The 10,500-nt window shown below is 45.2% G+C and overlaps 1 pseudogene; it reads left to right on the top strand.

Moving 5' to 3' along the window:
- The window catches only part of LOC119284405, a 3,125-nt pseudogene extending 1,661 nt beyond the window's left edge, over positions 1 to 1,464 (top strand).
- Positions 1,465 to 10,500: the final 9,036 nt, after the last annotated feature.

Here is a 10,500-nt window from a genome sequence, read left to right as displayed (position 1 = left end):
GCACGTCTACTGCAGCTCGGCGACGGGTGCTTCACGAGCCCCTTTTGGGCTCGGCCGGGCCTCGAGGGCCTGGTACGCTCCCCTTGCCGCGTCCGGTCGGTGACCGCCGATGGCGGTGGAGGTTGTCTCCTCCGGCGTGGTTGCTCTCGCTGTCGTTCTTCGTTCCCGGATACTCCCTCTCGCTCTCGTCGGTCTCGCTTCGATGACCACGGTGAGGCGGCGGTGATGATGGCAAGGCCGTGGTGGCGCACGTTCGTGGGTGGCTTGTCTGGTGGAGCGCGTCGGACCGTTCGGGGTTGTGGGTGTTGGCGGATGGGAGAAATCCGAGCCGGCTTGCCGGCACCGACGCGGTGACGCCCATGGGCGCGATCCTTCCTTCCTGAAGGGCGTCGGATCTTCCCCTTCCCCACGCCCCTCCGCGTACCGGGGGAAACCCTAGGACCTGTCCGGGCAGCAGCGCCGTCGTCGTCGTGTTCCTTCCTGAAGGTGCTGCTTGGTATGCGGAGGTTCGAGGTGCCTGGAGCGAGGTGTGGTACATCTCCGGTGGGCGCAACGGTTTTGGGTTATCTTCGTTTTCGTCGATCCGATGCTCTTGACGTTATTTTCTCTCTTCTTTCTCTTTTGTTTCTTTTGGGCATGCTTGTGCTGTTTGCCCCAGCATTGAACTCTTAGTTGTATCGGGCGGTTGCTATATCAATATAGCGGGGCGAAAGCCTTTTTCTCAAAGAAAATAAAAATAGGGAAAAACGACTCTGCCAAGACAAAATTACCCTTGTTCAATTTATTGGTTAGTAGCAAGTAAATCAGTAACTCCAGGAAAGTAAGGGATACATGCAATCGACAGAGAGATAGTTTCTTTCTTTTGCTGCATGGAGAGATACAGACAATCAGAAGAGAGATACTTTCCTTATTTTTAGAGGGCTAACAAGAGAATTATGAGAAATTAGAAGAAATGCACCTTACATTCTGAAATTTTATAAAAAAAAAATACACCTTGTATAAAGGAATGGAGGGAGCATATGTGAAACTGCCGCGTTCGCAACTGCCATGTTGCCAGCAAACGTTCGCTACGGATTGACGGTCTTGAATAATATGTTTAATTCGACGGGTCATTTATTCCTTCAGATGAGGATGCGGGTGGATGAGATCCGCCAGACAGGGTCGTCGAAACCCGTGAACATGAGCGTCCTGTTCCACGGCCTGACCAACAGCATCATTGCGCGGGCGGCATTCGGGAAGACGCCGAAGAAGTCGCCAGAGTTCCTGGATGCCGTCACATCCGGGTTGCGCCTGGCGAGCGGCTTCGACATCCCCGACCTCTTCGCGGAGTGGACGACAGTGCTCGCCGCACTCACCGGCATGAAGCGCAGCCTCCAGGGCGTCCACAAGACGGTGATCAAGGAGGCGCTCCGGCTGCACCCGCCGGCGCCGCTGCTGGTGCCCCGGGAGAGCATTGGCAGGTAGCTACGTTGCTTGCAGTGCAACTGCACATGCATGTGTGTTCGTCCGTATAGTAAGTGTGCGACAAGTGACGTCCAGTGGAGACACCATGTTGTCAACTACACATGCATCCAATGTCTTGGCTTGTGGGTGCGTTCAAAACGGTGATAGTAGTACGTGTGTGTATGTGAGCATCTGTGTTGTACCTTGTTAAAATAATTAGTATTATTTCGGTTGTGATCTGATGCTCATAAGCATGTCCTGTACGTGTCGATTAGTTTGTTTTACATCTTGCATGTGGCAAAATAACATAACCTGACACGTGCTTTGTGCACATGGGATGCGTCTAGTTTAGACCGAGCTGTGATCAGAGTCATGGGATGGCACCATGGAGGTGGATCGTTTGCGTGGGATTTGGTCCAAATTGTTGCCTCTTTTTCAAAAAGAAATAAGGACGCCGATAACGCCCACACGTGTAGGCGTTAAGGGGTTTGTCCACACGTTTTGTGTGGTGTTCAAGAAAATCAGCCCACACGCCTACGTGTGGGCAAAACAACTAGCGCCTACACGCTTTTTTTGTGGTCCGTCTCACACGTTTATGTGTGGGCGAAATGAATAACATCCACACGCTCGTATGTTAGGCCTTCTATCTCATGGTCCCGCACGCTTCCGTGTGACAGTCACCACGCGCCCGCAGTTGCCATGGTTCGGACACTTTTCCATGTTTGTTTAACTGCAGTTGCCATGTCACTGAACTACAGTTGCCATGTCGGACAACTACAATTGCCATGGTTGCTCAACTGCAGTTGCCATCTCAAGTCAAGTGCCAGATGCCACTTTTGAACAAACTGCAGCTGTTGCCATGTATGGTCTAGTTTACTATAGTTGCCATGATTTGAAAACTTTAGGAGTTGCCACCTACTAACACTAGTCAGTTGCCGTGTACCCTGCAAAACACATGGCAACTGACATGTTGGGTAAAAAAGAGAGTTGTCATCTGCTTACAAGCACACTAGTGCAATTGCCGTGTACCCTGCAAAACACATGGCAACTGACATGTTCGGGAGAGTTGCCATCTGCTTACAAGCACACTAGGATAGTTGCCGTGTACCCTGCAAAACACATGGCAACTGACATGTTCGGGTAAAAGAGAGAGTTGTCATCTGCTTACAAGCACACTAGGGCAGTTGTCGTGTACCCTGCAAAACACATGGCAACTGACATGTTCGGGAGAGTTGCCATCTTCTTACAAGCACACTAGGACAGTTGTCGTGTACCCTGCAAAACACATGGCAACTGACATGTTTGGGTAAAAAAAAAGAATTGTCATATGTTTACAAGCACACTAAGGCAGTTTGCCATGTACACTGCAAAACACATGGCAATTGGCAGCTTGGGTGTGGGAGAGGAGACGGGCGTGTGAGCGAGATGGCAAATGCCCACACATCAGCCCTTGTGCGTGAGTGAAACCTGGCGTGTGGGCGAAATGCTAAATGCCCACACGCCGGCCCCTCCATGTGATAAAACGGACGTGTGGACGACCAGATGAATGCCCACACACCAACCCAGTCTTATGTGGCACCACAAACATGCCAAGATTCATGCGCACACAAATGAACGCGGATCCACGCGTGTGGGCGAGATGCAAATGCCCACATGTGTGGGCGTTAATGTTTTCGAAAAATAAAAGGAAAAGAAACGAAAAGACATAGGTTTTGCACGACGCAAACTCTCTTGCTCCACTCTCCACTGAGTGTGTTCGATTGCTAACTAACTGGCAAGCCAAGGACCGATGTAGCTCAATACAAATCAATTCAATTACAAGAATAGTGTCTGAGATTGGGGAATTGCAAACGGGGATGCCTGATCCTCTGGATGCCCAGAGCGTCGTGCCTGGCTGTAGAAGTAGTTGATGCAGCTGGGCTTCACTGGACCCAGGTCGGCCCAATGACTCGTGGGTTGGGCCTCCTGGTGCGTTGTGGGCGTGGGTCTACTGTAGAGGTGTGCGAGTCGCTGGTTGCTGGGACCCGACTGTCAGGACTACTGACATCCCCCTCTTCTTGAGACGATGCTTGACCGCAAGCCTCTGCGGTAGGAAACCGAGCACGAGGAGTTTCCTTGTCTTTTAGTGAGTCTAGCACTGCTGTAGGATTGGACCAGCGCACGAGGACTTCCTCCACCATAGTGTCACGGCGCTTGCGCCACCTGCAATCAATAATCGATGCTGGAACAGAAGGAATGCCAGAACACTCTGGAAGGTCGGTAGTCGAAGAAGTACCTAGGATTAGTGCACGCCATAACTGCGACACATGGAAGATAGGGTGCACTTAAGAGTGTGCTGGGAGCTGCAACTTGTAGGCGACTTCATTGGTAGGCGTGATGAGGAGGAGAGAGCAGCCTATCATGAAGGGAGGGCTCGTCCTCCACCACCACCACCAGCAACAGCAGCAGCTTCTCCAGATGGAATGGGATGGGAGCAACCTGCACACATGACAAATGGAACGAGTCAGAAACAGAGAAGAGAAGTCGGATCGGAGATCCATGGGTGAGCTCGCCGGAGATGGCCCGACTGCCGGTGGAGGTCGAGGAAGAAGCGGCTTTCCAGGAGACGGGGCGGCGCGTCGGCGTCGGAGAGGACCAGCCGGAGTGGTCGGAGTTGGAGGCAGCCACGGGGAGGGCTGCGGGTGGCCGGGAACAGCGGCGTGAGGACTGTGCTGCACGGCGGAGATGGCCGTCGGAATCGGCCGGCCTAGGTGGTGGCGACGAGAGGGCGAGTGGGTGGGGGCGGATCTGGCATTGAGAAGATGAGGGGATGTGTAATACGATGTGCATTGCTAATTTTCGCTCAAAAATGTGCTCTTTGCTAATCCTCACCCTCTCCTCCTTTTTTGTACATAGCACATGATTTTTGCGAGTGCAAATATGTAATAAAATGTGGTCTAAAAAGATGCAGATCTTTTTTTTAATAAATGAGTGTTTCCTTTCAAGAGCCAACCAACATGCCATTCTCTCATCTCTCTCCGTACTTCACACCATTATTATTCACTCAATAAAAGAAGTCATCACACCTTTGATCAGAACACTGTCACTTGGTTGGTGAGTGACTGACTGCATCTCTTCCTCTTGCTCCTCTAATTTTTGTCCCCTTCTCCCTTTTCAAGGAAAAAAACACACACACACACACACAGCATTCTCGGTTTCTGTCCTTAGATTTCTGGTATTTCTTATGTTTCAGCTAAATTTCAGTGTGTATTTGTGCGGCTGTTTTTCTTGATTTGGATTGTTGTTGGGTTGCATTACTTGCTTTGGTGGACCCTGTTTCTAGGACACAACATGTTAGCTTGTAGCCCTGCGATTGTCCGGATCAGTGTTAATGCCTTGGCTACTTTTCGGAATATCGATGGTCTATTTTCAGATAATAAGTTTGTGACACCAGATGACATATATTCCTCAATTTCTATTAATATTAGAATATTATGTAAAATAGATAAGAACACATATGGCTGCCATTTTAATCAATTAAAATTCATGAAATGGGCAATAATGAGCATGCAATATTCTGGATGGTCCAAATGAGCACCGCTACAATATGATCGAGGTGGAATTTGGTGGAGGGGGCACCACACACGGCTGGAATAGATCAATAGATCAACTTGTGTGTATAGAGGTGCCCCCCTGCCCCCGTATATAAAGGAGCAAGGGGGAGGCGGCCGGCCAGGAGGAGGGCGCGCCAAGGGGGGAGTCCTACTCCCACCGAGAGTAGGACTCCTCCTTTCCTTGTTGGAGTAGGAGAAGGGGGAAGGAGGAGAGAGGGGGGAAGGAAAGGGGGGCGCCCCCCCTCCTTGTCCAATTCGGACTAGAGGGGGAGGGGCGCACAGACCTGCCTTGGCCGCCCCTTCTCTTCTCCACTAAGGCCCATGTGGCCCATTATACTCCCCGGGGGGTTCCGGTAACCCTCCGGTACTCTGGTATATGCTCGAACTCACCTGGAACACTTCTGAAGTCCAAACATAGTCATTCAATATATCGATCTTTATGTCTCGACCATTTCGAGACTCCTCGTCATGTCCGTGATCATATCCGGGACTCCGAACAATCTTCGGTACATCAAAACACATAAACTCATAATACTGATCGTCACCGAACTTTAAGTGTGCGGACCCTACGGGTTCGAGAACTATGTAGACATGACCGAGACACGTTTCCGGTCAATTACCAATAGCGGAACCTGGATGCTCATATTGGTTCCCACATATTCTACGAAGATCTTTATCGGTCAAACCGCATAACAACATACGTTGTTCCCTCTGTCACGGTATTTTACTTGCCCGAGATTCGATCGTCGGTATCTCAATACCTAGTTCAATCTTGTTACCGGCAAGTCTCTTTACTCGTTATGTAATACATCATCTCGCAACTAACTCATTAGTCACATTGCTTGCAAGGCTTATAGTGATGTGCATTACCGAGAGGGCCCAGAGATACCTCTCCGACAATCGGAGTGACAAATCCTAATCTCGAAATACACCAACCCAACAAGTACCTCCGGAGACACCTGTAGAGTACCTTTATAATCACCCAGTTACGTTGTGATGTTTGGTAGCACACAAAGTGTTCCTCCGGTAAACGGGAGTTGCATAATCTCATAGTCATAGGAACATGTATAAGTCATGAAGAAAGCAATAGCAACATACTAAACGATCACGTGCTAAGATAACGGAATGGGTCAAGTCAATCACATCATTCTCCTAATGATGTGATCACGTTAATCAAATAACAACTCATGTCTATGATTAGGAAACTTAACCATCTTTGATTAACGAGCTAGTCAAGTAGAGGCATACTAGTGACATTATGTTTGTCTATGTATTCACACATGTATTATGTTTCCGGTTCATACAATTCTAGCATGAATAATAAACATTTATCATGATATGAGGAAATAAATAATAACTTTATTATTGCCTCTAGGGCATATTTCCTTCAGGAAGTGCTATTTGTATATTCTTGATTGCCCTCAAAATTTTGGGCACTCTTTCCTACCCAAATCATTGCCTCATGACAAAATTCAGCTTCATTTGCCCAGTAAATCTTCCTCGGCAAATTTCCAAAGTTTTTGTCCACCTAGAACCTTTGTGAAAGAAGTACTAGCTCTGCATATCCTAATGAGTTGAATTTTTGCCACATATTCTATATGCCTATGTAACTTACCTACACCAAATTTGAGTTCATTTCATTTAGCCAATTTCTCTCACTAGTTTTCCGAAGTTTCTGTCCAGAGAACAGCATTGTGAAGGAAGTACCACTTTGGCATGTCCAAATGTATCCATTTTCTACAGTGTTTTCCTATGCCCAAATAACCATCCTCCACCAAATTTCAGCTCAATCCATTCATTATTTTGAGACCATGTTCAAAAATTTGTTCTTCTTTCAAAAGTTGTACCTGTTTTCAAAATATGTTCACCAATTTAAAAAATGTTTATCTTTTCAAAAAATGTTCCGGCATTTGAAAAGTTGTTCACGTTTCATAAAATGTTTCTATTTTCAAATTTTTGTTCACGTATACAAAAAATCATCAGGATTTTCAAATTGTTCTCAAATTCAAAATTTTGTTCTGCATTTCAAAAGATGTACCTGTTTTTAATTTTTGTTCACCAATTTAAAAAATGTTTGCATTGTCAAGTTATATTCTTGAATTTGGAAAATTGTTCATGTCTTAGAAAAAAATGTTCTGTAAATTAATGTTCGCGTTATAGAAAATTGTTTGGATTTTCAAAAGATCTACAATTTTTCAAGTTTTTTTATACATTCAAAAAATCTTCAGGAATTTAAAATTTATTCACAGCTTCAAAAGATGTTCAGATATTTTAAATTTGGTACACGTATATAAAAAAGTATTCGTAATTTCAAAAAATTGTTTACAGTTTTTAAGTAATGCTCAATTTACACCGCTGTTTTTAGGTCATTATCTTCGAGCCAAATATTCACCACGACAGTTCAGTGAGTGTGGTGGCTATCAAGGCGCTTGCAAACGCGGGAGGGCTGCAGTTCCAATTCCAGCTCTGGCGCAATTTTATTTTTACGAAATTTTGCTGGCGCGAGTTAATATTAATGGGCCGGCCCGTTCACGCGCATCCTGTGCGAAGGTACGTCCGTTTGACGCAGAATGCTTCAAATAGGTCGCTTGTTAGCGACCTAGCGAGCACGCGAGCACTACACCTCTCCAGTGTATGATCCGGCACATTTCAACATATTTTGACCAGCTATTGAAAGGTTCTCTAGAACTCTGTGAACCAGATTTTTTTAATGCTTTTTCCTGGTTTTTTACTTTTCATCTAGCCTTTTTTTTCTATTCTCCATTTTTACATTTTCTAAATTTTGAATTGTTAATTATTTGTTTCTCATATTTTTTTAGTTTTTCATTTCCTTCCGATTTACTTTAGTTTTTATTATTTTACTTACTTATTTTGATAATTTATTTTCAATTCTTGAACATTTTCCGAAATCATGAATTGTTTTAGAAAGCATGTATATTTTTAAAGACATGAACATTTTCTAGAAATTCATGAACACTTTTGAAAATCATGGACATTTTCCAAATTCATGAACATTGTCTTGAAATAGTGAACATTTTTAGATTATTGAACTTTATTTGAAATCAGTGAACATTTTCGGAAATCTTGAAAAAATTTATTAATCAGTGAACAATTTTTGAAAGTTTGGAAGAATTTTTTAAATTCATTAATAATATTTTTTTGACAAACTTTTTGAAAATGCATGAACATTTTTCGAATTCATGAACATGTTCTAAATCAGCAATCATTTTTTCAATTCATGAACTTTCTGAAATTTGCGAACAATTTTTGAAATTCACGAATTTTTTCTGAATTCTATGAACATTTTAAAACATCATGACATTGATTGAAATTTCAATTTTCTTTCAAATTCACGAGCGTGGAGTGCGCGTCTCGCGTCTTCGGTGCGCGTACTGGACAAAATGGGAGGTCCCATTCGAGACCTCCTCATTGACGCCCGTTGTGCCAAATAGTTAAGGAAATGCTCACTGCTCACCGCGGTAGTCACTGAGGATGTGAAGATGCATAGGCATGTGGTTCTCTAGATGTGAGTTCTCGATGTGCAAGTGAGATGCCCAGTAGCGTTTTGCTGCAAATGTAATGGGAAATTTGGCCTGGTCTGCTTCATAATAAGAGAAATTTCCGGTTGCTCCACTATCCCCAACAAATTTCTGGTGCAGGGTTGGTTAAGCTAAAAAAATATCCTCCAATAGCTCAGGTTTCCCTTTTTTTATAGTGGTCATAAAAGAACACCCTAACTCTCCACTTATAGAGGAAGAGATACCCGAAGAAGCAACATGATTTCTGTCCGCGTTGATCCTATCTCCGCCACCGTGCCACCATCTTTCCTCAACGAACCTCCGCAAGAGTGTCGACGTGGATGGTTGCACCACTTCCATTTGGCCCTTCCCTCTTTGGCGCTCTTCGTCTATCTGCGCGCCGACCCTGTCGCACAGTCGACTACCCCCTGCCCTTGTGTCCCACGTTGCAACAATGTATAGGCCTCGGTCTACCACCGGAACTAGCCGACGGCCCGCGCCCTGCCTCTGTTGTTGGGGAGAGAGGGAGGCATCGGCGGATCCACCGCACCATCAAAGATTTTGAGGACCACGGTGGCCGCATTATCTCCTGTCCCTTCACCGTTCCACCACCTCCTCCCCCTTTCTACGCGCCATATCAGGCAGCCTTCACCTTTGCAACTCTTGTTGCTGCAACGTTGTATAAGAAGGATGAGTACGACGCCCTGGAAACTTCGAGCAAACGTCAGAAAGGTTTTTTTTATTTCATTTGTTGAGGTCATGGGTTGAAGTCCTGGAAACATGCTCTTACAGAAAATGTAGGGAAAGGCTGTGTACTATAGACCCAATTGGTCGGACCCTTCTCCGGACCCTGCGCAAGCGGGAGCTACATGCATCGGGCTGCCCTTTTTTATTTGTTGATGCTAAATGAATTAAATTCGGTGCAATTTTTCAAAGTATGGATGATGATTGATAAAAATAGTTCATTTTCTATATGTGTAGTGATCAATCATACCTCGAAATGTTGAATGAGTCCTTCATCATAGACGACATTTCGTTGTCCAGTTCATTTAGGGAAGTTGATGATAGTGTCGTCAAGGATGCCTCTACAACAAAGAAGAAAATGGGGAAGGTTGACCAACTACTCGACGGGGGAGGGGGTACCTCAGTGGTCATGTCACAGGAGACTGTAAGCTTCGATTCAGTAGAAGGGACCGATCAAAACATGAAGACTTATTGGAAGTGCATTGTCGAGCACTTTCATCGAAATGTGACAATATCGTCCAAACGCAATTGGTGTGCAGGTTGTGTCACCCAAGTTAAATGTGCCAAGCCAAGTGAATGAAGGAGTAAATGCTAGTGAGTATCCTATCTGAAAAAAAGGTTTGCACCTAATTTCCTAAAAAATGTTTAGCTTTGGACCTCAACTACACCAATAGTTGTATAAACAGAGGGAGCCGAGGGCAAGGGTAATTGTCATGGTCCATTGTTTGGCATTACTCCAACACAATGAGAAGTATAAAGATACAATAAATCTCTTCTAGCTAAGAAGAAGGCTAAATCACCATCTACTGCAGAGCTTCATAAATAATGCTGATGTCGATGATGATGATGAAGGGGAAGGCCAAAGTGGTATCAGAGCTAATCGGTGGTCATCAATATCAAAAGGGGGCTGCCTGTGAGGTGGGTGAGAAGTATAATCAAAAGAATGGAGTTTCTTCAAGACATCGGTCAAAGAGATAATAGCAATATAGGAGTTGGAGGCAGAGAGAAAATAAGATAAGGAAGCAAGGTAGTTGGAGGTCAAGGTTGTGGACAAGCACAAGGTAGAATGTGAGGACTGCAAGACGACAATTGAAGAAGAGAAGTTGAAAGTATTTTGGAGATGAAGTGAAGGCTAAGAAGATGGTGCAAGAATTCAATATCATGTTCATGAACCCAATTGGGCTTGTTACAAGGCAAATGAA

The sequence above is a fragment of the Triticum dicoccoides genome, chromosome 4A, assembly GCF_002162155.2.
Source record: "Triticum dicoccoides isolate Atlit2015 ecotype Zavitan chromosome 4A, WEW_v2.0, whole genome shotgun sequence".
In the NCBI taxonomy this organism is placed as follows: Eukaryota; Viridiplantae; Streptophyta; class Magnoliopsida; order Poales; family Poaceae; genus Triticum; species Triticum dicoccoides.
This window is presented reverse-complemented; position numbering and strand designations above follow the sequence as displayed.